The sequence below is a fragment of the Saccopteryx bilineata genome, chromosome 1, assembly GCF_036850765.1.
Source record: "Saccopteryx bilineata isolate mSacBil1 chromosome 1, mSacBil1_pri_phased_curated, whole genome shotgun sequence".
Classification (NCBI taxonomy): domain Eukaryota; kingdom Metazoa; phylum Chordata; class Mammalia; order Chiroptera; family Emballonuridae; genus Saccopteryx; species Saccopteryx bilineata.
In genome coordinates, this window is record NC_089490.1 from 270,876,326 (window position 1) to 270,904,075 (window position 27,750).

General features: G+C 51.1%; 1 protein-coding gene and 2 long non-coding RNA genes across 3 annotated transcripts in view; 1 reads left to right on the forward strand and 2 right to left on the reverse strand.

Moving 5' to 3' along the window:
* TPPP (tubulin polymerization promoting protein) overlaps positions 1-14,913 on the reverse strand; it is a 36,586-nt gene extending 21,673 nt beyond the window's left edge. Inside the window, exon 1 of the mRNA XM_066243237.1 lies at positions 14,836-14,913. The gene's annotated coding sequence lies outside the window, so the exon portion shown is untranslated. The remainder of the gene's footprint in view (positions 1-14,835) is intronic.
* A 302-nt stretch (positions 14,914-15,215) lies between these two features.
* LOC136313105 (uncharacterized) lies at positions 15,216-27,106 on the forward strand. The gene is made up of 5 exons (XR_010727099.1): positions 15,216-15,423; positions 17,459-17,545; positions 19,767-19,914; positions 26,141-26,303; positions 26,526-27,106. It is a non-coding gene; the product is annotated as an uncharacterized lncRNA (long non-coding RNA).
* On the reverse strand, positions 18,554-19,663 carry LOC136313112 (uncharacterized). Its single transcript, XR_010727102.1, has 3 exons — positions 19,601-19,663; positions 19,393-19,453; positions 18,554-19,208 (listed from the first exon to the last, which is right to left on the reverse strand). It is a non-coding gene; the product is annotated as an uncharacterized lncRNA (long non-coding RNA).
* Positions 27,107-27,750: the final 644 nt, after the last annotated feature.

Below are 27,750 nucleotides of genomic sequence, written 5' to 3' on the forward strand. Positions count from 1 at the left end.
AGCAGGGCTAGGTGTGTCTGTGAGCAGGGCTAGGTATGTCTGTGTGCAGGGCCAGGTGTGTCTGTGAGCATGGCCAGGTGCCTGTGAGCAGGGCTAGGTATGTCTGTGAGCAGGGCCAGGTGTGTTTGTGAGCATGGCCAGATGTCTGTAAGCAGGGCCAGGTGTCTGTGAGCAGGGCCAGGTGTGTCTGTGAGCAGGGCTAGGTGTGTCTGTGAGCAGGGCTAGGTATGTCTGTGAGCAGGGCCAGGTATGTCTGTGTGTAGGGCCAGGTGCCTGTGAGCAGGGCTAGGTGTGTTTGTGAGCATGGCCAAATGTCTGTGAGCAGGGCCAGGTGTGTTTGTGAGCAGGGCCAGGTGTGTTTGTGAGCATGGCCAGGTGTCTGTGAGCAGGGCCAGGTGTGTTTGTGAGCAGGGCTAGGTATGTCTGTGAGTAGGGCCAGGTATGTTTGTGAGCATGGCCAAGTGTCTGTGAGCAGGGCCAGGTGTGTTTGTGAGCATGGCCAGGTGTCTGTGAGCAGGGCCAGGTGTGTTTGTGAGCAGGGGTAGGTATGTCTGTGTGCAGGGCCAGATGTGTCTGTGAGCAGGGCTAGGTATGTCTGTGTGCAGGGCCAGGTGTGTCTGTGAGCAGGGCCAGGTGTCTGTGAGCAGGGCCAGGTGTGTCTGTGAGCAGGGCCAGGTGTCTGTGAGCAGGGCCAGGTGTCTGTGAGCAGGGCCAGGTGTGTTTGTGAGCAGGGGTAGGTATGTCTGTGTGCAGGGCCAGATGTGTCTGTGAGCAGGGCTAGGTACGTCTGTGTGCAGGGTCAGGTGTGTCTGTGAGCAGGGCTAGGTATGTCTGTGTGCAGGGCCAGGTGTGTCTGTGAGCAGGGCCAGGTGTCTGTGAGCAGGGCCAGGTGTGTCTGTGAGCATGGCCAGGTGTCTGTGAGCAGGGCTAGGTGTGTTTGTGAGCAGGGCTAGGTATGTCTGTGAGCAGGGCCAGGTGTGTTTGTGAGCAGGGCTAGGTATGTCTGTGTGCAGGGCCAGGTGTGTCTGTGAGCATAGCCAGGTATCTGTCAGTCAGGCTAGTATGTCTGTGAGCAGGAGCAGGTGTGTCTGTGAGCAGGGCCAGATGTGTCAGTGAGCAGGGTGAGGTGTGTCTTGGAGCAGGACCAGGTGTGTCAGCAGGGCCAGGAGTCTGTGTGCAGGACAGGTATGTCTGTGATCCAGGCCAGGTGCCAGTGAGGAGAGGCAGGTATGGTTTTAAAGGTGGCAGCAACAGCAGCTCTGTGCTCTCAGGTTCCCCTTCCCAGATGGGACGTGGTTGTGCCCTGACTGTAAAGAGGGGTGTGTACCTGCTTTCTCAGGTGTGAACCACCTCTACTCTCAGGCTCCCCCAAGCACATTCTCAGCAACTCATCCCTGATGCTCTACGAGCTCCCTTGCCCTGTCCCCAGTCTGCACCCTGACCTGCTGGCCCTCCTGCAATCTGACTTGGCCAGTGGGCTGACCATCCGCATTTTATAACCAGGTGCCCTCCAGTTCCCAAGGCCCCTCACAACCTGTAGCTCCCTCCCATCAACCCTGTATCCTCTGATGCCAGTGTCTGTGGCACCTGGGCATTATCAAGATGACCAACACACTGTCTTCCCCAGGTAAGCATTGGGTGCCCCCAAATGGCTGAGCCTTGCACGAGTGAGGGCCTGTGCTCAAACTGCACCAACACTGGGGTGGGCAGCCAAGACAGTGTGCAGAGTAGGCAAGGTGTGGGCCAGCAGGACGCATGGGCAGGGAACTCGGACCAGCCACAGGATTCCCAGAGCTCATACAGGATCTGTCTTATACTCCCGTTGCCCTCCTGGGGGCTGTGGGATACCCCCAGAGGGCCCCTTCCCCGGGGGAACGTCTGCCTCATAGCAGCAGTACAGACAGCCTCCCCGGGACCCCTCCAGGAAACGCTGGGCCTGACCAGCCTCTCCTCCTGGAGGGTCCTCTGCCCGCTGGCCTGCTCTGGGCCCTGCTCTGAGGCTCTCCCAGGAAGGACTGCAGAGAGAGGCCCTACGGCCCACGGCCCCTTCTCAGGAGGATGCCCACAGCGGGCAGCCACCTGGGCCTCAGGCTCCATCCCGCCTGACTTGCCAACTGCTAGAAACTCAGTCCTCATCCTTGACAGGGCCACACCCTGCCCCCCACCCCTAAGCGACCTGGGCTCAGAGCACGTGGCAGAATGAAGACACCTGTGCACTAGTGATGTGAACCTGCTCTACAGAGAAACGCTCTGCAGCCAGGGCCACCTGGATTCCACCATGAACACAAGAGAAACATTCTTTGGGAGCCTCTAGTTCTGGTGAGACGTCTCACAACCTTACCTAACTCCAGAAACTTCTGATGTAACTAAGGTAATGCACTGGAGAATTCCCCTTGTCAAGAGAGCAGGGCCCTTGTGATTCAGATGTCTGGGGGCCTGGATGGGGAGCCACGCCTGCTCAGCTTCTGGAGGCTGCCTGGCCTCCCCTGCGGCTACTGCGGGCAGCGGCTCTGCTCTCCAGCCCAGGATCGCAGCTTGGGTTCTTGTCTTGAGCCTCCTCCTCTAAAGGCACAGCGCCAGCTCCCTCAGGTAGGCTGGGGTGCCGGGATGCACGTGTCGCAAGCTGGACTGGGAAACGAGCGGGCGGGCTGGCCGTGCTCTGCGGGAATGGGGTGTGTCTCCTGGGCTGGTGGCAGATGCCGTCATAGGCCCTGCAGGTAGGAAAGGGCTCCTGGGAACGTGGGCAGCAGAAGGAAGCTGCCCAGGTCCCCTGAGCATGTGCCTGGGTGCCACTAGTTCTCAGCCCCGTGGGCTTCGGAAAGGCGGCTGTGGTGCCACCCAAATCCCCTGAATCTTTATACCTACTTAGAGTTAGAGATACCGCCCACTACCAGGGCTGGGAACCAGAGCCCCTGGACTGTCTCTGGGCTCACTGATGTGACCCCAAAACCCAGGGTCTGTGTGGGAAACCTCACGGGCCCTGGACAGGCAAGCACTCCTGAGGGTGTGATAAACAGACCCCTGCTCGGACCTCGAAGGAGTGCCTGACACTTGCAGGGCCGACTGGCAGCCAAGGAGCCACTCTGGTGTTGGGAGCTGAGCTAAGGGCACCTGCCAAGAGGCTGTGAGCACGGGCAGCACCTGGCCAGGTGCCACTGGCCTCTCAAAGGCAATCGGAAGCTCTAACCGAAGTGTGAAGGAGAGAAAGGAGACAGGGCAGAGCCTGCGCCTCCCTCACCTCAGAGGCCTCCAAGGCAGGCGGGTCCTGGAACCCCGGGTACAAGGGACCCAGGAAGTCCCTCTCAGGTTGCTCCATGGGCCCCATTAGGGCCTGGTCCCAGCACCCTGACTGGGAGGAAGAGAGGCTTGGGGAGAGAACGGTAAGAGCCCCAGATAAGTCCCAAGCACAACTGGCCCAGAGGCACCAAAGAAGCCTCAGGCCGGGTCAGCTGGTCCAGGGCGAGCCTCCTGCTCACTGAGACAACCTGCCAGGCTCACGTGGGTCTTCACCTCCTCCTCCCATCATGACATTTCCTGGGCATTTGGGCGTGTGCGTGAATGCAAAGGCAGGGTCAGGGTGAAACAACAAACTCAAAAGACCACAGGGGCCTCAGGCTGGAAGTCAGATGGTGTCCGATTAACTCACCTCTCATTCTCACTTCCATCCTGCCAGGGCCCTGCGCCCACTGGAGGCGCAAGCCCCCAGCGTCAAGGTCTAGAACAGCGGTTCCAGACAGGTTGAGAACCGCTGGTCTAGAAGTATGAGTGCTGCCCCTGGAGAGGGCAGCAAACAGCCCGAGGAACAAAGGCTATCAGAAGCCCAGCTCTCCCGCCCCCCACCCGGGACAGCTCAGCATGCTCCCCCCGTCTACATTTCTTTATTTGAGTCCATTTGAGTACAACGCGGCCCTTTGGCAATTGTTCACATTTTTAATCATAACATGGCCACCCACCCCGTGGCTGCCCGGACACTCGATGTGAATGACCACTCGTCTCATCTGAGGGCCGTCCCAGGCGGCGGGAGCCTCCCGGAGCTGGACAAAGCAGCCTCTGAGTACATGGGCGTCCACCAAGTGCACGGGAAGGTCTCCGGAGCCCCAGCGCCCCAGCCGCCCGGCCCTTCACAGTCCAGGGCTGAGTGGCCCCAACAGGCCGAGCTGGCTGGACTAAGGCTGTAGGCAGGACAGAGTTGGGCAGGATGAGGGCAACCCCAGGACAGGCTGTAAACTCTCCAAAAGATGGCCTCAGGAGCCAGGAGGCTTTCCAGAAAGAAAAACTGAGGAAGGCGGCATTATCCTGCCCAACCACTCAGAAGAATTGGTGTCCACAGCTGGAACTTCTCTGGTCACTATGGATGGGGTTTCAGGGGAACCTGCTCAGCTGGGACCCCTTGGCCTCCCAGGAGCTACACTTTACCCCGGCCCCCAGAGTCATCCTGGTTTCTGTCAGCATGTTTCCTATGAAGTCCAAGAACACGGCTGGCCATTGGTGGCTGAGGGCAGCACTGTGCACAGGTCGCTAAGAAAATGAGTTTCTCTGAGGGCAAGGGGGAGCCCTCTAGGGCTACTAGCCACCCCACTCCTGAGACGGGTCGTTCAGGACCCAGGACAGAGGAGCAGCTAGAAGGACAGGTCCCCCAGCACCAACAGGAACAGAAGAGCAAGGAGCTTGCTGCCGCCTGCCCACTTGGGGACCCACGAGGTCCTTGGAGCCGTCCCCCGACCAGCATGGCACCTGGCTCTGAGCTGCTGGCCCAGGGCCGCACAGAATTAAACCCCGTATCACAAGATGTTCTGCCAACAGAGCACCCAGTATGAAGTAGGAGAGAAAGAAGACCCAGGGAACACAGGTATGGCATAGCACAGAAAGGATAGAGAACTGGGTACTTCATCTTATGCCAATAGACAGGCATCCACCATGTGGAGGTCTGATACCCACCCTCTTGCCGGAAGCACCCTGATGGTTAGAGGAGGACACTCGTAGAAACGTCTAGTCACTGATCCCTTCCTCGGTCAATCAGCATAAGCTCCCTGCCCCACAAGGAACCAGCAGGGGTAGGGGTGTGTCTTGTCCTGCAGCCAACCTAGTGGTCAGGAGGGCTCCCTATACAGGGGGCAAAGGGTAGTGGGATGAGTAATGACCCTGCATTAGGTGTGCCCTGTCCTCACCCCAGAACCTGTGAAGGAGATCTTGTTTGGGAAAGGTTCTTTGCAGATGTGATCAAGCCAAAGGTGTTAAGATGAGATCAGCCTGTGTCATCCGGGTGGCCTTGAATCCAATGAGAGTGTCCTTATGAGACAGAAGAGGAGAGACACAGACACAGAAGGGAGGCCACATAATGGCAGAGGCAGTGATTGAGGGACTCAGCCACAGCACAGGGACACCTCGAACACCAGGACCTGGGAGAGACAGGAAGAACCCCCCTTAGAGACTCTGGAGGGAGTGTACCCCAGGGACATCCTGATCTCAGACTTCTGGCCCCAGAACTGGGAGAGAATAAGTTTCTGTGTGTTAAGCCACCAGTTTGTGGTCCTTCATTATAGCAGCTCCAGGACCCTCGTACAGGCGAGACCAGAATGGGAGCATCCCTCACAGAGGAGAGAGTGTGAAAGGCCCAGGGACCACAATGCCATCAGGTGGTGGCACAGGGAACCCCAGGGCAAGAGCCAGCAGAGGGCCAGTGCAGTGGATTTCAGAGGTCCCTGGAGGTCAGTCACCCTACGCCAGATGGGCTCTCAGCACGAAACTGCCGGATGACACCTGTCCTCTAAGATACCCATTGGGGCCTCAGCTTGGAGGCATTTGGACAGGAAAAAAAATGGATACACATTCAATGTGAGTAAAAATACTAGGTGAAGCACTTGAGACCTTGACAGGAAACTTGTTCATTCAGGGAAAGGTTAAACTACTTGTGTGCATGCTAGGTGGCCCCTTCCAGGTTAGGGCGCCATCCCTGCTGGATGAGCTGCAGGTCATAGTGGCCCCTGGTACTAGTCCTGCTTCAGAGATACCTGAGGCCACACTGACAAGGACGGCAACTGAGGGCAGGTCAGAAAGAACTGGAATTTGCTTAGGCCAGAGCAGTCAGGTGACCACAGGGGCAACAGGAATGTGACAAGAAAGTACAAAGGACCTGCAGGAAAGGGCTGATGACCCGGTCTGCCTGGTTCACAGCGAACACACAACGTGTTGTACCTTTAGGCCTCAAAGATCTCCTGCCCCCAAAAGCAGCCAGTGTAGGAAGAGGCTGATGGAGCACTGTAGTCAGGCACAAAACTGGAGCACTACACAGGGCCCGCCGCCCTGTGGGTGAGACACCGAGGAGTATGGCACAGATGTGAAGTACAGGGAGCATTAACAAGAGGGCGTGGGCATGTTCCCTGCAAACACCATCTTCCACCTGGCCAGGCACTGTGCAGTCTCGGGGAAGGAGTTTTCAGCCAGGCCATCTATCAGAACCAGTTGGGAGCTTTGCAAATGCAGATGCCGTACTCCTACTTCCTGTGATGGAGGCCAGGCCCACCTGCCCACAGGGCAGTGAGCAATATTGGAGAATTAGAAACCCATCTCCCTCAGCACACCTGCGTGCTAACAGAAGAGAGAAATATAAGCAGCCAGGCTCAAGGAAAGAGGAGATGCACCAGGCCATTTCTCTGTGGGTACGGGCTAGTACTGGAGGAGGGGTGGGGAGCTCCGCAGGCTGAGCACACTGCTCTACAGCTGTCCCAAGAGGGGAGAAGCAGGGGTGAGGGTGAGCTGACAGGAGACCCAGATAGCTCAGTTCCTCAACTCACAACTTGGATTCAGGTGATTGGATTGCTAGTGCCCCAGAATACCAGCAGGACACACAAAACTCTCCAGAGAATGAGACTGTCATCAAGACCATAAAATATTTCTATGAAGATATTTTGATTACAATAGCTAGTACATAGTAAAAAATAACCAGGCACACAAGGGGGAAAAGTGCCAAGAATCTGCAGAACAACAGACAATAGAAGCAACCTAGAAGTTCCAATTACTGGTACTTGATCAGACACTGAGTTTGAAGTAACTATGTATGCCGTGTGCAAAGAAGAAAGGGCAGCATGTGCCGTGGGCAAAGAAGAAAGGGCAGCATGTGCCGTGGGCAAAGAAGAAAGGGCAGCTTGTACCATGGGCAAAGAAGAAAAAGGACATGATGGGAAATTCCAGCAAAGGACTGGAAAATATAAAAATGTAGATAGCAACTTTGAAAAAGAACACTTTAGTAATTCTAGCACTAAAAAATACAACTAAAATTCAGAACTCAGTGGATGAATTTAACAGCAGAGTATATTCAACACAGCATTTAAAAGAACTCGTGGATTGGAAATGCCCAAAAGAAAACACTTAGATGTGGTGAAAACGTGTGTGTGCATGTACACAAACGTATATAAGGACAAAAACAACTGAAATAATGAAGATAAACATAAAAATTAATAAATTGGAAAACAAACCTACAATACAGAGCACCAACAATATCAAAAGTTAGTGCTTTAAAACACTAATTAGGCCCTGGCCAGGTGGCTCAGTGGTACAGTGTCAGCCTGGCATATAGATGTCCCAGGTTCGATTCCCATTCAGGGCACACAGGAGAAGTACCCATCTATTTCTCCTCCCTCCTCCTTCTCTCTTTTTCTCGCTCTTCCCCTCTTGCAGGCATGGCTCAAATGATTCGAGCACATTGGCCCTGGGTGCTGAGGATGGCTCTGTGGAGCCTCTACCTCAGGTGCTAAAAATAGCTTGGCTGCAAGCATGGCCCCAGATAGCCAAAGCATGGGCCCTAGACAGGGGTTGCCAGGTGGATCCCAGTCAAGGCACATGCGAGAGTCTGTCTCTCTATTTCCCCTCCTCTAACTTGGAGAAGAAGAAAAAAAGCCACACTAATTATATTGATAAATACTGGGGATATTAATCAAGGAAAAATAAAAGAGAAGGTCAAAACATACAATGTCAGGAATAGTAAATGGGGACATCCCTACAAGTTCTACATATAGTAAAAGATTAAAATATAATAAGAGAATATTCCGAACAACTTAAACCAATACATTTCATAATTTAAATTCCTAAAAGCACAAATTCCTCAAAACAAAACAAAAACAAAAAAAAAGCCACCTTGCTGAAAGGTACTAAAAAGAAACAGATATTATTATAATTAGTATAAGAATTATTTTTATAATGATTAAGGACTTGAATCCTTACTTAAAATTTCTCTCTTGAAACAAATCCAGTCACGGATGGCTTGGCAAACAGATTTCACCTTATAATGAAAGGAGAAATAATGTCAATCTTACACAAATTCTTCCAGAGAAGAGTAACAGATGGAACACCCTCAGCCAGCCAATCATATTATAAGGCTAAAATAATCCTGGTACCAAAACCTGATAAGGGTGTTATAAGTAAAGAATAATTTATGTCAATCTCACTTATAAACATAGATGCAAAAATCCTGAACAAAATATTAACAAACTAAATCCAGTAATAGACAAAAAGCATCAGTACCTTACAATCAAGTCAGGTTTACACCAGGAATGCAAGGTTGGTTTAACATGAACATAAATCAATATAGTTCATCACTCTGACAGAATCAGGGATAAAAATCATTTTATCATCTTAATAAGTGTAAGAAAAGCATTTGACCATAAACATTCTTAGTAAATTAGGGGAAAAAAGGAAATTCCTTAATTTGATAAAGGGTACCGACCAAAAAAAAAAAAAAGAAAAAGAAAAAGAACCCTGCAAAAATCATTATACTTAACAATAGTGACCCTGGCCCGAGGAGAGAAATGAACCAGTAGGACAGAATAAAGCCCAAATAGACCCACAGTCCGTATGACAATGGTGGCCCTGCAGGGAACAAAAGGGGGCAAAGAATGTTTTCAGTCAATGGATATGGGTTGATTGAATAGACACATGAAAAAAAAAATAGAACACTGGCTCCTGACACCATCGGCTCAGGTCCACAGCACACTGAAGCGGGGAAGGCAGAGTGATGAGGCTACAGGAAGATAACGCACACAAGCATCTGGTGTCTTTGGGGCGGGAAGATTGATTACACAGGATGCAAGCATCACTACCCCTAGAGGAGAAGGTTTCTAAAAGGCACCAGATTAAAATTAAGAACTCTTCATCCAAAAATATTTCGGAGGGCATGAAAAGGCAAGCCACAGAGAAGGAGGAGTCCGTGACCCACAATGAACACGGGCTCATCTCAGAGTCTATGAGGAACCCTGCTCATCAACGAGAGAGAGAGAGAGAGAGAGAGAGAGAGAGAGAGAGAGAGAGAGAGATGGCTCTAGGATGACAGTGAGGACATGGCCCGGCATTCAATGAGAGCACCTCCCATGCCCAGTACCACAGGGATGTGTATAACCCAGAAAGTGCAAATAAACCCCAAAGCAGATAACACCACACCCTCCAGGAGGCTGGCAACTGAAAAGGGTGGTTCTGCCAAGTGCTGTGGGATGAACAGTGACAGAGAACTGCGGGCACACCGTTCCAGCTGCCCTGGTGACACTGACCGTCACAGGACATCTGGGTAACCGAGGACCAACTCTCCAGTCAGCATTCACCAACAGAAATGCCCACGTGTATGCTACAGAGAGCATGGCAGGAAGGCTTGGGCAGCTCTGTTCACAATGGTGAGTACATGGAAGTGCCCCACACCCATAGCCACACAGCAGGTAAGTGACAGTGGTGGGCTCCCAGCATGGCACACATACACTCTGGCTCCTCAAGACCTCATGAATAAACCGCTCACACGCGCTAGCTGAAACAAGCCAGCACCGCAGACTGTGTTCTGTGGCTTCCTAGACATAAAGGCTAAATACAACTATAGCGGTAGCTGGTAAAACCACTGCAAAGGCACAGCCCTCCCACAAGCACAGGAGAGGACAGCCGCCTTCACATCGGTCTGGGGACAGCTGGGTGCCAGCATGCCAGGGAAGGCTGGGCTGGGACAGGGGCTCAGATGAGTCCCGTCCTCCTCCAGCGCCACTCTGTCCCAGCCCACCCCTCGCACAGGCTCAGAGGTGAGCCAATACTTCACCAGAGGCAGGGGGACATCCAGCACGGGCAGCACCAAGGCCCCAGGCAGAAGTGGAGTGGGTGTGGCAGGGGTGCCCAAAAACTGAGGAACCAGCATGTGGGGCAGGCTGTGAAGTGAGGCCAGGTTTGCCGAGGAGGGCAGTCAGTCACCTGTGAGAGCTCAGTGCGCCAATGGTCGTGCTGAGGGCACAGTGAGAAGAGCTGTCAGGTTCCGGGGCTCAAGGGAAGGCCTGGCCGGGGGTGGGGCTGCGAACCACAGGTGGGGTTCCTGGGTGGGGGAGGCAGGAGTCAGCTGTGTGGAAATTCAGAAAGAAAGCAAAGATTCTCAAATAGAAAAGAGCCAGGATGGATGGAGAATGCTGACGCCAGGGAGGACAAGGTCCGGACCAGGGCTACCCAGTGTAGTGTCCTGGCAAGCAACGGGAATCAGGCCCAGGGTGCAGTGGGAGGGTGACCAGCGAGGCCATCTCTCTTGAGGTGGGCCCTGCTGCCAGGAGATGAGAACAACTGGCTAAGGCGACAAGGCCAGGGGAAGAGCAGAGCCAGGAAAGGACCAGGTGGATGCCGGACCCTGGGGGCAAGAGGAGGACAGAGTTCGAAGACTTTCAGTGTGGTGCAGGCATGAGCAGGCCACCAGTGACTAATGAAGGCTGAAGGCACGGGCAGGGGAGACCACTGGGTCTGCACAAGAGGTCTTCAGAAGCATTAAGGAAGGGGAGACAATCCTTCCCAGTGACTGCTGCCCTGATACCTCTCCCACCAAGTGCCTCCTCCCGGGACCTGGACAACTCGGTAACTGCCTCCACTGCAGCACGCAGGGGCAGGAAGTTGCTGACTTCTGCAGTCATGGCATAAAGGCTGAGGATCCCTCGCCTCATGTTCTCTAGGGACCTGTCACAGGGAGCCCTGAACTAACAGTTGGGGTAAAAAGCAACGATGCCCCAAAGACAGCCTGAAGCTGGCGTTCTGGAAAAACCCCACCACCAGAGACAGAAGAGACCCTGCTGTGGTCGCCAGCCATCACCCCGGGGGGACATGTGACTGAGCAGATGGTCCACCTAGCCCGTGGGCCACTTAGCTACAGCCAAGGGAAGGGAGACCTCCACCCGTGCCAAGCCCTGTTAGGTGGCAGATTACCGAGCAAACAGAACGCTGTCACTGTCTCACCCCTGGTTTGGGGTGGGCTGTGGCACAGCATGAAAACCTGGAGTGGGGTGGGGGACAGGGCGGGGCTGAGGGTCACCGCATGAACAGTGGTGAGGACCATGAGCCACACACACATGTTGTGTGAAACATGCTTCCTTAGGGGCAGTGCACGAACCAGGGCTACAGGCTCCTGGGAGCTCACTCAGTCAGATGTGAGGGGGCGTCTGAATTAACAGAGGCTCTGGGGCCAGACTCTTAGGTGTGAGGCCTACATGCACACCCCCACAGTGAAGCTCAACCCACCCACCTGGCTCATCCCTTGCCAAGAGGAGATGAGACAGTGGGGAGTATGTGGCCTAAATGAGGTCACCTAGAGGATGCTGGCTGTTTTGTGACATTCCAGCTAGAGTGAGAACTCCCCAGGGCAGAGGCCATGCTGGCTCACCTGGCACCTGGCAGATGCTCAGACATCTGTTGAACAAATGGGTGCAACAGGGTTACAGGATGAGATCTCGGGGAAAGTGGCCCAGGGTGGGGGGAGATCACGTGGAGCCCACCCCGAGTGCCCCACTTATCACGCCAAGAAAATCAGAGATGTGGGGCCGCTGGGGACATTCAGAGACGCTGTGCTTCAGGAGAAAGCAGCAGCAAAGTATAAAGGGGCTCCAGGTGGTTTTAAATTTTAGGCTTAAAATAAGATAAGGGCCCATCCTTCCCTCTCACAAATCTAATTTTAAAAAGAAAAAGTCAGCATGAATATGGTCTTATGAGGACAAGCTCACACTTCCCCCCCGCTAAGAAGCTCAGGTCTCCATGCATGGGGGGTGGTTTGCAGGACACATTTTGGTGTGTGAAAAAGCCAGAAAGCTATCATCTTCTTATACTTTGTTAAAGACTTTTACATTTCTTCACTGAATAAGGCCCCGCATTTGGATATTTAGAGAGTCAATCAGTCACAACTGAGCTGCCATCACATGCTGTTGTATAATAAAAGGGGAAATATGGAAGCAAAAAGTCTTCGTTCCCATATCAGGGACCGAGATTTGAAGACAGTGTGCCTCATTCCTATGGGGAACTGCCCTCCCCCCACATGTGGTTCTTGGGGGCTACCCATGGATCACGGACCCTGCACCCTCCCCTGTGACCCCAGCAGGGCCGATTAAAGCAATTGCCGGGAACTGGCACTTGAAAGCTGCCTAGAAAACTGCCCAGGAGCTGCTGTGAAGTGGGGATGCCACGGTCAGGAGTGGTGTGGGTTGTGACACTGTGGCTACTTCCCCACCTAAGGAGGTAGCTGGCCTCCCCGGGAGGGGGTTGAACCCAGAGAGGGCCCACATGGGGCCTGGAGCCCGGACGAGTGGGCCCCACCACGGCAGCCCCGCTCGTGCCTTCCCAGCAAACATCTGTTGCCTAAGCAGTAGGGTCTGGGTGGGTGTCCATTCTCCTGCCTAGTCCCAGTGTCTGCCTGGTCCTGGGTTTGTAGTCTCAAGTGGATTTGGCATCATGCCCAAGCCACCCTGGCTCCAGAGTGGTTTCTAGACGGGAGCTCAGGGCCCAGATCTCACAGCCTGAGGAGGACCTGATACTTCAAGGTACAGCAGGGCCCCTCGCCTCAGATCCCCAGATGGCCTCTCTGTGCATGCTCCTCCAGCCTCACCAGCAACATCAGCAGCTATATATAGGCCTGGCTCCAAGTCAGCACAGCCTCTCCTCAGGAAGCCTCTTTGTGTTTGTTTTTTTTTAATCTTTCAATTACAGTTTACTTTCAATATTAGTTAGTATTGGTTTCATGTGTACAGCACAAAGTACTTCCCTTGGTATTTCCAGTACTTCTCAGTCTCTACAGGGAACAGCTCTGCTGCCCCTCTGGAAGGGAAGCCATGTGGACATGCCCCTGAGGACAGTTTGGCTGCTCAAAGATTTCTCTTAAACCTCTATCAGTGGTGAGTGTTTCAATTTTCTTTATGAAATCTGCACATTTTCCACCATTAGCATTTAAAACCTTGTACAAGGTTAAAACAGTTATTTGTTGCAACTTCAAAGGATTCAGGAAGATCAGCTAACAACACAAGGGAGATAAGAATACAGTCATCACAGCTTCCTCGAATCTCCATCACCTCATCATTCTGTCGAGATGGAGAGAATTTCTTTTTTTATTGTAGTCCTTAAATTATGGTACCTTTTTGAGTCAGATCCCTTTGGAAATCATGAAAGCCAAGGGGCCTTTCTGGAGGAAACCATGCATACATAACCCTCATGTGGCATGCATTTGCAGATGTTCCACGCTCCCAAGAAGTTCACCAGCACCACCCCCCCTCCCCGCCATTACCCATCACTGAGCCCTGAGATTCCAACCATGTGATGGGAACAGGGACCAGAGACAGGATTACGGATTCCAGTTTAAGGCATTGAGAAGCCTTAAGTACGTCTCACTGTCCACTTCGCACCCATCATTTCCTGCCTGTGGGAGCTCCCCCTCCTCAGCCCTATCACTTCATCTCCCGGATGTGATCCCAGTGCACTCAGAGTTCAGGTCAGTGTTTACTGATCATGTCCTAGAGGCCAGGGGCTGGTCTGGGCTCTGGGGAGGCCCCCTCCCCTGCTTGTCCTCCCTGAGAGGTTGGCCATGGGGCGTGCCCCGTGGGGGGAGGCGGTGGAGGCCATGGGAGCTGGGTCATTTTATCAGCGCCCCCAAGGGACTCCGCAAGTATCCAATAAATGTCAAGGGAGTCAGCCAATGAAATGCGCAGGTGGATGACAGCATAGCCGCCTCATCCTAAAAGGTGTCAGATCCTCGGAGAGCACACAACGCCTATCAAAATAGCAGTCCTCAACAGGGAAGCGCGAATGAATGTTTTTCCCACCGTGTCGCAGGCTTCTGTACAAAATTGAAACCGCAGAATGAAGGGTTCCGCAGGACCCTCCCTCAAAGGCGAGCAGTGCCCCCAGAGGTGCGTGGGAAATGCACTGGCAGCCAATCTCTTAATCTTGACTGCGGCTTCTGTGCTTACATGCGATAAGAAAACAGAACACCCCTCTGGAAGCTTCGTTTTGCAGACTGTAGGCCTGACACTTTGCCCGGGACATAATGGTGACGTTTGTGCCTGACCGAGAGGCGCAAACCCTGAGGGGGGCAGCGCAGTCCTTACCCCAGGATCACGCTCATTCTGGGCCCCTGGACACAACGGCAGTTTCGTGCTGTACGACAGTGGCTTCATTTCAAAACCTTTTATTCCTAATTTCTTGCTGTCTCGTGGGCAGCAGCACCCCAGGCCCAGGCGTCCGTAAACAGCGCTTCTGCAGCTGGACATGAAGGGCGGAAGGTGGGGGCGGGGGAGAAGGGGCTGCCGTGAGGCGCCTGGAAAAGGGGACTCCTAGCGGCACCGACACTAAGAAAGGCAAAGCGCCTCACCTGGGGTCCAATTATAAACCTGTCCTTTGCACTGCCAGTCACTCCCGCCCGCATCCTCCTCGGCCCCAGACCCGCACGCAACAAAGCACCAACCGCCTCGCAGCCCCAGGGCCAGGGCGCAGGTGGCGGGCTGGGAGGGCCAACCTGACCCGGCGTCCCTGAGGGCTGCCCGTCTGCGCCGCACCCCGGGACCGAGCCCCACTGCCTCTTACCTCCCAGACGCAGGGACTGCAGCGGCGGCGCCTCCGCGACTCCGCCGCGCGCGACCGGGTGCCTGGCGGTGCGCTCGCGCCGCCACCGCCACCGCCCCCGGCCCCGCCCCGGCCCCGCCCCCACCGGTCTTCTCGCGCCCCCCGGCCCCGCCCCTCCCCGCTCCCCGGGCCCCGACCCGGTGTGCCCCACGCGGCCGGCGCGTCCCGAGCCCCCACCCCAGCCTGCCCCGGCCCCGCCCCTGCTGGCCCGCGCTCGCCTCCGGCCCCGCCCCAGCCCCCTTGTCCATCCAGTCCCCAGACCCCACCCAGCCCACCCGAGCGCTCTGCGGCCCCGCCCCGGGTCCTTCTCCGTCCCGGGAGCGCGCAGGACGCACCGAGGCTGGTCCGAGCGCCTCCTCTGCCTTACAAGGCCTCGGCGCAGGCCCGGTGGCCACCGGCTCTACGCGCAGGGCCGTGGGAACCTCGCGGCGAAGTGTCCGTCCTGCCGCAGCTGGCCCTCCGAGGCCCCGGGGACGGCGGGTCCGGTCTCCGCGCCCCTCCCCCCAGAACGCGGGCGGACCAGGGTGGCGGCGGAAGGAGGATGAATGGGTGCGCGGAGGGGCCTTCCCGGTTGGGGCGGCTGGGAGCAATGGCTCTCCGCGGAGACGCTCGGGCCACGAGGGGGACCGGGGTGGAGCGGGGCTTGGACCCCGCGGAAGGTGCGCAGGTCAGGGGACGAGGAGTGGGGCCGCGCCCCGAGAGTTGGGGTGTACCGGGGCGGGGGTGCGCGGCGAACGCATGGTTGGAGCAACGACACCGAGGCAAAGAAGCAGGTTCATGCCCAGGACCAGCACCGTGCGCAGCTGGGTCTCCTTCCCCCGGGATGGGGAACAGCGGCTGCACCCCCACCACTGCCCTCCACTCCCGCTAGAGGCTTTCCTTCTTCCAACAGACTGTATGGACCTCCCCTGATTACCTGTGTGAAAAGCGCCATCCTGAAAGACTCTTCCAATTTCTCCTCTTTTGCCGGGAACACCTGCTGCCCCTTTCCCACCTGGCCGACTCCGCGGAGGGGAGGGCGATGTCAGCCTTCCACAGAAGGTTGCTCAGCAAAAGGTTCTGGAGCCAGGATGAGGAGGAGGTGCTAGCCTGAATTCTGGGACTTAGGGTACAGGGGTCTCCCTCTCAGCCTCCAGGACCCCTCCACAAGAGGAGGTCTCCTTAGGCCATTGAGAGGCTCATCTTTCAGAGAGATGGTATCGTTGAGATCACTTCCAGCTTCACTGCTACGGCTCCCTTGGAGCTAGCCAAGGAACCCCACCCGAGGCTCTGTCTTCACCCTCCTGGCTGAAGAACATTCTCTCCATACCCACCCACCCAAACCTCCTGGCTCTGTCTGTTCTGGGCCCATCTGCTGTTGAACCCCCAACCCCCACTACACACATACACACACACACACACACACACACACACACACACGGGACTGTCCTCTCCCAGCTGCAATGACCCTCCCCATAAACATACTTCCAGACTCTGTCCTTGCCCTCTTTGCTAAAGAGCCCTCCCCCCACCCCCCACCCCCACACACACATCCTCCAGGTGTGTCTGCTGTCAGCGTCTCACCTGAATCAGAAGTGCCTAGGGCAGGAGTCAGCATGTGAGAGCAGGGAGCCTGGCAAAGTCAGCAGAAGTTGGGGTGCTAAGCCAAAGAAGGGGTGATGGGTGGTGGCTGCCCCCCAGACCACAAGAGAATGTGGTTTGCTGATGCTCAGGGAGACCCAGCTGCTGCTGCACATCCATCCCCGCAGTGATCCTGGGTCCCAGTGCCTTCCTCTTAACTCCTCTGGTTTCTACTCCCACTTAAAACTGGCCCAGAAATGGACTTCTAATTCTCATTCCCCTGAATAGTTCCACAACCCAAGAGACCAGGCAAGTCTGAAAACTTAAGAGTTGGAAGAATAGAGAAAACTCAAGCATGTCTTCCTGAGGTCCCACACTCCCAAGTCGTGGTTCTGTTCTATTTCAACTAAATGGTTGAATCTGGGCTGTGCCTTCTCTGTGTCCACGCAGCCCTAAGCACTGCTGTTGCCTGGGAGTTATAGGTAATGCAAATAAAATAATGGAAAGCACTACTAATATGTTCCCATAATCATATTAGCCAGGTGATTGTTTAATTCCATTTTTTAAAACCTGCACAAGTGCTCTGACCTAAACATGGTGATTTTGCCAATGGTAAAATGGCAGTGGGAGGTGAGTGCCAGGCTTCAGAAGCAAAAATGTTCAAGGAACACAGGCATTGGGAAGCAAAGCCAGGTGAGGGGAGGCGGAGGGCAGCTCCACAGGGTCCTAAGCAAGCAGTCAGCACACCTGTCCCAGGACAAGGGTGGAGGCTCAGCCTTGCAGGCGCCACTCCCATGTTCCACGCCTGACACTTGCTTCTGGATTGTCAGTGGCTGGAGACAGGGCTGCTGTCTGTGCCCTTTCTGGTTGTTTGTGAATGAAGTTTTGAGATCACAGGTGTGCTGCTTCTATTTAATATGGAGTCAGTCCAGTCCACACTTAGAAAATCACCTCAAATAGTGGCATAGGGTCCTATGAACCTCGGTAAGTCCCGCTTCATGATGGAATTGCATGTTTTATCCAGGTTCGGGAATCTGAGGGCCCTTCCTGCTGGATGCTGCACCCAGTTCTTGGTCCACTGAAACCTGGACAATGTCCATCTAACCTGCAGGTACTAAAACCCCACTCATGGTTGGCAGGTGTGGGTCCACACAATGGCCACACAGAGGCTTTGCCTGTAGGCAGGAATTAGTTGCATTTGTAGGAAGGACACTGATTGTTGTCTGGGGCCCAGGGAATGAAGGACCACACACTGGCAACTTATACTACAGAAATCCTTTCAGTTCTGGGGCCCAAACTCCCAAGTCAAGGTGTCAGCAGGCCACCCTCCCTCCAGAAGCTCTAAGGGGGGGGGACTTCATGCCTTCTTCAGCTCCTGGTGTTCCAGGTGTCCCTGGGCTTGTGGCGGTGACTGTGTTATTCCAACCCCTCCCTCCATTTTTACATGTCCCCCCCACCCCTATTTGTCTTCTTCCCCGTGTCTTTTATAACAACACTCTCGTTGGATTCAGCATCACCAGGATAATCTAGGATGGTCTCATGTCAAGGTCGCTAATTACATCTGCAGAGACCCTTTCTTTAAATGAAGTCATAACCTGAGGTACAGGTGCACTCCCGGCACAAGTGCCCCTCCTGGCTCTCCAGGAGAGGGTCCTCTTGGCCCAGCAGCCATGGCAGTACACCAGGAAAAGTCTCCAAGTCCTTTGCTGCCCTCCCTGGCTTCCTGAGCAAATTCTTTTTTGTCACACAATTGGAGGCATGAAGGACAGCTCAGCAGTAGGGGGGTCAGGTGGCAGCAGCAAGCGAAGGGTACCCCCAGGCTCCCTGCTAGGCCTGCACTGAACAGCCCCCCAAGAGCCAAGGATTTGAAATTACCAAGACTAACTTTCAATTTATTGCCACTAAAATTAATTTTTATTATTTCCTATAAAGCTTTCTAAAGAATACTGAAAAGGTCTTTAAAAGCTACTTAAACTCATAAGCTTATCAGCATTATTGATCGGCAAGAGTAAAAGCATTGTACCAAGTCCACTTTGAATTCACTTTCAGCTCAGACGTATTTTGGAAACTATGGATGTCTTTAATAATGTGGTTTCCAAACTGAGTAAATGCAGTTCATTAAAATCACATGTAGCCAAAAAGAGAGGAAACCCTAGAAAGAGCAGAGGCCCATGTAGGTGTGGGTCTGGAGTGCCCTTTCTGGGCACTGGTGTCTGGGGGGCGGGTAGAGAGAGAAAGAATCTGGGAGATGTTCACACACTTTCTCTTTTATTTTAAACACCTTCTTGGACCAATCCTCTGCCCAAGGTCCAGGCCATCAGGCATTATGGTCAGGGGTGACTCTGGAGGAGTGTCTGCTTCAACCTCAGCGGACTCATTAGAGCAGCAGTTAAATTCACACTGGGGACCAGGAACAAGCTGGCTCTGGTCCATCGCCTTGGGATGCAGAGGCCCACATGGCTGAACCACTTTGCACAGCAGAGTCACCTCCTGTGTAGGTTCTGGAAGATGGTTAGGCTGGAGGAGGCGCTCATCCTGGGGGCCTGCCTGTCATCCAGCCCTTCACAATGGTGGGGTGGGGGACGGCACACTGTGGGCCTCCTGGCCTTCTGGGAGTGTGTCCTGGGGGCTCCTGAAATGGCACATTCTGGCTGCTGTCATGAAGCAAGTTCAGGAGCAGCAGGTTTTCCATGGCTGACTTCACAGCTGGGATCAGAATCTCAGGGAAGAATTCCTGGGTGGGTCACTTGGCCAATGTCAGCCCCTCTCAGCTCCTGCACAGCAAAGGAAAGTTACCGTGAGCGCCCACAAGGGAACAGAGCACACACAGGAACAGCGCCTGGTCCTATTTGCAACGGAGACCACGGCTGGGACACCTTGCTGGGAGATGGGGGCTGGCTCCTGGGGAGAACAACTAGGTTTACCCACAGAGCCCACTCACACTGCAAAATATCTTACCTGATGCTAAGCCTTCATTTTTAGCACGGACTCCTTCCACAGGCAAGAGATTGCTTGCAACCTACGGAAAGAGAAATAATAGGGAACATCTGATGTAGTACTTGTTATACTGCTGAAGACAACAAAATGTAACAACAAAGTACATTCTAGAGACACACAAACCTGGCTCTGCCCCTGATGAGCTTTGGGACATGGGCAGTCCCCTTACCTTCTGAGTGTCAGAACACTCATCGTGTATGTGGCTGTTCTCCTGACTGACAGGCAGAGGGTGGAGGATGTGGTTCTTCTGCATGTGCGTCAATGCTCTGCGTAGTGAGGGGGGGGGGATTGTGGTAGCCGAGCACTTCTGAAAACAGTATGACCTTGTCTTGTAGAGTTGAACAATCATGCCCAGCAATTCCACTTGTGGGAGTAGCCCTTGCACACTTACGGCAGATGTGTCAAAATTGGGCATTGCACCAGCTTGGTACCAAAATCCTGGGAACCGTCCTGAGGACCCCCACAGCAGAGGGCTGAGTAAAGGTATGGAAAGAAATAACCACAAAGGCAAAAGCAAATGGGCTGCAGTGAAACAATGTGGACAGCCTTGGCAACTTAGTATCCGGTGGAAAAGGTGATTCCCCAAATATTCAAACATTACATACACGCTGTGTCCTGTCTGTAAAATAAAAGTAACCAATGTATTGCCTATACTTTTTAGAAATACATATAATCTAAAATAGTAAATTAAAAGGAAAACATGAGAATAAAGAAAATGGGTGGGGTGCTAGGACTTGGAATGGGGGCCACATCATTAGCTGTAGAACATGTCAGGACCCTGCCCTATTTTTGAGTGGTGGTCCTTCTCTTATCAAAAAGAAATAATACATTGAGTAATTTTTTAAGTGAGAAGTGGGGAGCCAAAGAGACAGATTCCCACATGTGCCCCAACCAGGATCCACTGGACAAGCCTCCTACTAGGTGATGCTCTGCCCATCTGGGGCCATTGCTCCACTGCTTGGCAACTGAGCTATTTTAGCGCCTGAAGCAAAACCATGGAACCATCCTCAGTACCTGGGGTCAACTTGCTTAAATGGAGCCATGGCTGTGGGAGGAGAAAAGAGAGAGAGAGGGAGGGGGAGGGGTAGAAAAATAGATGGTTGCTTCTCCTTTGTGCCCTGACCAGAAATCAAAACCAGGACATACACATGCCACACTGATGCTCTACCACTGAGCCAACCAGCCAGGGCCTACATTGAGTAAATTTAAAAAATAGGTCATACAGCCTGACCAAGCGGTGGCGCAGTGGATAGAGCGTTGACCCAGGTTCGAGACCCCGAGGTCACCAACTTGAGCATGGGCTCATCTGGTTTGAGCAAAAGCCCACCAGCTTGAACCCAAGGTCGCTGGCTCCAGCAAGGGGTTACTCGGTCTGCTGAAGGCCCGCGGTCAAGGCACATAACAGAAAGCAATCAATGAACAACTAAGGTGTTGCAACGCGCAACAAACAACTAATGATTGATGCTTCTCATCTCTCTCCATTCCTGTCTGTCTGTCCCTGTCTATCCCTCTCTCTGACTCACTCTCTGTCTCTGTAAAAAAAAAAAAAAAATAAATAAAAATTAAAAAAGAAAAAAGAAGGTCATACATAGATCTATGACGAGTCTATAGACCCAAACAAGGGTTATAATTAATGCAATTCTGTGCATCAAGGTCCCAAACAAGTGTATAGTGGGCCGGGGAAAGGGGGGGGGGGCAATGGCAACTACCATTTACTGAGCATCACTCTGAGCCAGACACTGGGCAGCAGTGTTCAGGATTCCTCATTCAGTCTTCTCATGCATTCTTCTCTGGGAAGCAGGTATTAATACCCCCACACACACTTCCTCATGAAGAAATATGGATGCAGAGAGTTTTAAGAAACGTATTCAATGTTATATATAGCACTACTAACATCTCTATACTAGAGTGGCACTCGGACCTGTCTAATGCTGAAGTCCAAGCACACTTTATGGGGCCAGTTAGTTTCTAATCGCACTGCTAAGAGATATAGGCTTTGGAGGCACCCACAGAGAAGTGAGCCTGGGGGTAGCCCAGGGCTGTTAGAGCAGCAGAATCCCACAAAGGCTCTGCATTGAGCCTGCGCTGAGAGGAGGTCACAGGCAGGGACTGGGGTGTTGTCAGATCTTAGTGAATGTGGATGTGCAGCTAGGGCCAGGGTCTGACCTTCCTTGGTCAGGGCTCTCCTAAGTGGGATCAAGGACAAAGCCTAGACTTCAAGTGCATCCTTCTGAGTCTCTGGCCACAGAAGAGAGATTGGTCCCCACTGCTGGAAGGGGATGGGAAGTCAAGCTCTGCAGACTCCCTTGCGGCTGCCTAAGTCACTTTGGAAGGGAGCATCCGGGTCTGTGAGGACCTGCTCCCTGTAGTCCTAGGGCAGTCTCACTTCTAGCACTCTGCAGGTCTCTACACTTACCTGCTAGCAACAGGCCGTGGTGGGTCTGCCTTGTGTGCCTCAGCGTGTAGCACCTGGTCCCGCCCAAACACCCTGTCCTGGGCCTCACAGCATGTCTCACTTGCAGGCTTCCTCACTCAGTTTGCCTTTGACCCCTGCATGTGTCTCACTTGCACATTGACCTGTGCTATTTTTTGACCATTAGTTACACACACACCATCTTTATTCCCCCAGTTTTCTTTTCCTTTTTCTTTTTTATTAGTGAGAGGAGGGGAGACAGAGTCCCGCATGCGCCCTGACTGGGATCCACCCGGCATGCCCACCAGGGAGCGATGCTCTGCCCCATTCAGGGCCCTTGCTCCATTGCAAACTGAGCCATTTTTTAGCACCTGAGACAGAGGCCATGGAGCCATCCTCAGCAGTCAGGGCCAACTCTCTCTAATAGAGCCATGGCTGCAGGAGAAGAGGAAGAGAAAGAGAGAGAAAGAACCGAGAGGGGGAGGGGTAGAGAAGCAGATGGGCTCTTCTCTTGTGTGCCCTGACTAGGAATCAAACCCAGGACATCCACACACTGGGCCGATGCCCTATCACTGAGCCAACTGGCCAGGGCCTCAGTTTTCTATACACACAGTTATTCCCCAACATTTTATTATGTGTCTTTTTTTTTTTTTTTTTGTATTTTTCTGAAGCTGGAAACAAGGAGAGACAGTCAGACAGACTCCCGCATGCGCCCGACCGGGATCCACCCGGCACGCCCACCAGGGGGCGACGCTCTGCCCACCAGGGGGCAATGCTCTGCCCCTCCGGGGCATCGCTCTGTTGCAACCAGAGCCACTCTAGTGCCTGGGGCAGAGGCCAAGGAGCCATCCCCAGCGCCCGGGCCATCTTTGCTCCAGTGGAGCCTCAGCTGCAGGAGGGGAAGAGAGAGACAGAGAGGAAGGAGAGGGGGAGGGGTGGAGAAGCAAATGGGCGCTTCTCCTATGTGCCCTGGCTGGGAATCGAACCCAGGACTTCTGCACGCCAGGCCGACGCTCTACCACTGAGCCAACCGGCCAGGGCCCCAACATTTTATTATGAAAAATTGCAAAGATACAGAATAGTTGAAAGGATTTTACAAAACACCCACCACCAAAATTTTATCATTGCTAACATTTGCCCTATATCCTTTATCACTTAACTGTCCATTGACGCATCACTTTATGTTGGTTCATTTCAAAGCTAGTGGGAGATATCACTACACTTCACCAAAACAAGCATATGTTGTTCAGTTTCAGCAACAACTGTTTTGTACTCAATCTGCTTCCATCACACATGAATATGTTTTGTCCCTCACTTTTCTTCTATTTTGCCCTCGCCTTCATTGCCATTTCAGTAGCATCCCTGGAAACACTATAAATGATTGACACCAGTCAAACAAGCACCCAGAATATTGTCCCACCTCAGCTCCTGGGCGGCTTTAGAGCTTGCTTGGCTCTCAGCTTTGCACCGGAGGCTCAGTAACCAGCAGCCTTGGCTGACCTTGATCGTTAAAGGTGGGGCGCTTCCGGGCTGCTGGGAGTGATGGAGCCCAGAAGCATTTAGACAGCCCCTGGGATTCCTTATGATTCCCTCTGCTAGGATGGGGCAGATAAAAAGAAACACATATCAACAAAGAAGGCCCTTGCTGTGGGGGTGACCTCACAGAGGCCGTTAAAGGCTACAGAGTACCACACAAATGCCTGGTTATTGTGGTTTTCCTCTCATTGCACAATCTCTGGGACAGGCAGCTCCTGGGAGGCTGAATGCGTGTGAGTTTACTGTGCCATAAACAGGCCCATGCCTCACATGGAAAGGACCCCATGGGCTTGCTGGTGAGATGGGACAAAGAGACACTTCCATCCACCAACAGAAAGTCAGAACAAGCCATATGGTAGATTTTAGCTGAGTAGAAGCTCCCTCAAAATTAGACAAGCAGTAGCTTCATATGTGTGACTAATCCTACTTCCTGTTCATATTTTCACTTCATTTGATCAATGCAATGGTTTATCTCCGACCATCTAATTTAATATCCCATAATAGATAAACAGACCAGAAGAGAAGCTCCCAATAAGTTTGTCTGATAACTACCACGGGAGAAAGACACTATTTAAAATCCAAATGATGTTTTACAGTAAAATGTGACTGTGATTAACACCCTGTCACTCCACAGGCATTAGTGAGTGGGATGTCTCCCATTGGCATGGTTCAGACAGACAAAGGCCCTGACCTCTAGAAACTGAGACCCTCTCACGGGCACTGGATGAAAAGTTGTTGAGGTTAGAATGCCATATCCACACACTTAAAACATAGGAAAATGTCTCATAGAACTACCTTCTAATTACAAAGGTGATATATACTCATCGTATGATCAGGTAAATATTGTGGGGGACAAAGAGTATATATAACTTACATTTATACTGTGAACATATTTCTTATCACTCAGTATTTCATGAGAAGATGACTTTCCATGGCTGTACACAGTCTTGTCATGAGGACCGGGTATACTCTCTAAAGTGTGTGCTTGAACCTGGATCATGATCTTTATAATGGCCAACTTTCTGCTTTGGTGATATTAGAGGTAAAGAAGTCACGTGCACTCGGGTTGGTCTGTGTGCAGTGTTTCTGGGGCAGGGCTGTCATCAGGAACGTATTTACTTAGCATCTACTCAACACAGGAATGAGTAAAGAACAAGCCCTACTTAACCAAACACTATTATGAACTTAAAAAAAAAATTTTTTTAATTGAGAGGTGGGGAGGCCAAGAGACAGAGTCCTGGCATGTGCCCCGACTGGGATCCACCTGGCAAGCTCTGCCCATCTGGGGTTACTGCTCTGTTGCTTGGCAACTGAGCTATTTTTAGCACCTGAGGCAAGGACATGGAACCAAGTTGCCCAGGATCCAGGAACCATTTGAGCCATGGCTGCAGGATGCGGGGGTTGGGGGATGGGGAGAGAGAGAGAGAAGGAGGAGGGGTAGAGAAGCAGATGGTCACTTCTCCTGTGTGCCCTGACCAGGAATCAAACCCAGGACTTCCACATGCTTGGCCAACACTCTATTGCTGAGCCAACCTGCCAGGGCCAATTATAAACTTTTAAGAGCATCCATATTTTATATACTGCTTCTTCCTATTTGTTATACCATAAGCATTTAAAACTGTTGTTACGTAGTTTCAAGGCTGGGATTTTCAGTGGTCCCATTACCTTTCAGGACTAGGTATTTAGCCTTGTTTTACTTGTTTATTTAAAAATTCACCTAGTTTTGGAATTTTAGATTATCTCATATTTGTCATTATTAAAAACAGTGTTACACTGAGCATCTTCGCACAGGCTGTGTCTATACTTGTAATGGGGTCTTTAAGGTAGTAAACAAGTATACTGGGTACTGTGCTAGTTCATGGACCATCTCATTTAATCTATACAAAAAAACTTTACAAGTAGGTAACTTTACTATCCTTGTTGTACAGATGAGGAGATAAGCACAGGTGAATGAGTTTCCCTGCACAGGTAACTGGGAAAGCAGGACTGAGCCCAGGAAGCTTAGAGTCTATTTTCATTTTCAGGAGTGCAATTTGTGGGTCAAAGTTTATTAATGGGTGTACTCAAAGCAAGCTGTTTTAAAAAGAAAGCTTAAGTATATCAGGGTGATTGTACTTGACATTTGCTAACAGAGTAGATCTGAAATGTTCTCACCAAAACAAACAAACGAAAAAAAGAGAGAGAGAGAGAGAAAGAAAAAGAAAAAAGGTAACTATGTGAGATAATAGATGTGTTCATTAATATGACTGTGGTGCTCATTTCACAATGTATACATATGTCATTGTTTTTCCTTAATAGATAGTGCTTTGGTATCATATCAAAGAAAGCTTTGCCCAATACAAGATCACAAATATTTTATGACATGATTTCTTCTAGAAGTGGTCAGGTTGTACCTCTTAAATTAAGTGGTATGGTCAATTTTGAGTTAATATGTCTATGGTTGAAGTAAGGTGTTAAGCTATTTTTATTTCGATATGAGTATCAATTGTTCCAGCACTGCTGGTCTCTCACATTTCCCCTCGAGATTGCCTTGGCATTGTTGTTTGAAATCCACTGACCATAAATGTAAAGGTTTACTTCTGGAATTTTTATTTTATTGCATTGGTCTATATGTCTACCCATGCTAGTCTCACATTTTCCTGATCACCAGAGCTTTGTAGGAAAACTTGAAGTCGGGTTGTATAATTCCTCCAATGTTGTTTTTTTTTCTAAATTGTTTTTGGCTACTCTAGATTTTCTAAATTTCTATCCATATTTTAGGATCAACTTGTCAATTTTCTTTAAAAAGAAAAAGCTGCTGGGAAATTCAGTAGGGACTGTGTCTGCGGGGAAACTGCTACCTTGACAATATTGACTGCTCCAATCTATCCACATTGTATATCTTTCCACTCATTTCAAATGTTTTCAACTTCTAACAGCCATGGTATGTAATTTTCAGTGTACAGATTTTGTACTAGTTTTGTTAAATTTATGTGTTATGCTGTTGCATATAGGATACATTATTTTTAGATTCTTCTTTGCTGTATATAGTAATATGATTAAGTTTTATACATTGATGTTATGTCCTACAAACTTGCAATTTTCTTTTTAATAAGTGAAGTAAAAAAAAAAAAGATGTATTTTCTAACAACTGTTTCCATTCCAGATAATGGAAAGTTACATAAAAACATTTCTTGGTGGACCAAAGCAACTGAAAACTTCTGACTTTGACTATGGCTGAGGCAGTTTGCTGTGGAGGTGGCTGGAGGTTCCTGAAGCCAGTTGGGGGCTATAATTGACTTCTGCTGTGCTCCAAATAGCACTGACAACAAATGTCCCAGAGGTAGCTTATTGGAAAGCTCTTTAGCTGTTTCTTGATCAACTATTATTACTAATAGGGTTTTTTTTTTGGGGGGGGGGTTTGTATCTTTTAGGATTATCTTGCCTGCAAATCAACACAGTTTCACTTTCTATTCTGTAAGACCTTATTTTTCTTGCTTAATCGCACTGGCGCTGGAAATTTAATACACTGTTAAATAAAGGAGGTGAGCAGCCATTCCTGTTTTGCTTCCAGACTAAAGGGGAAGTATTTAGTATTTGGCCAGGAGGTATGATGTTAGTTTTACATCGTATGATGTAAAGTTTTCCTACTAGGTGCTTCTTGTCAGAATGAGGTCTTTCCATTTTATTGCTATGTTAGTTGAGAATTATTTTTTATCATAAATGGGAATTTGTCATTGTCAGCTACATTTTCTGCACTGATTGACATGATCATGTGTTGACTGTCCTTTATTCTATTAATGTCTTATATAAGGAAATTGATTTTCATATCTTATAAATCTTGCATTCCTAGAATGAACCTCACATAGCTATGGTATACCCTATTTCCCCATGTATAAGACATCCCATGTATAAGACACACCTTAATTTGGGTGCCCAAAATTAAAAAAAAAAATAAAAAAAAAAAAAATATATATATATAACATAGTTATTGAACTCAAGTTTTATTCATCACAAAATTCATACACCCCCCCCCATCAAAACTCCCATCCATTAGTTTGTCCCCATCTGTATCTGATGGTGAATCATTTTGTCTTCAACAATGAGCGCAAAAACAAGCATGAAAAAGCTGGAAATGCAAATAAAAATAAATCGACAACCACTGTATAAGACGCACCCAGTTTTTAGACCCAAAATTTTTTGAACAAAGTGTGTCTTATACATGGGGAAATACGGTATATAATTCTGTATATATGTTGCTAGATTTGGTTTGCTAATATTTTTTAAGGATTTCTGTCTGTACTTTCATTAAGCACATTGCCTGATAGCATTCTTTTTTACAATGACTTTGGTTAAAACTGGCCCTATAGAATAAGTTGGGAAGTTTCCCC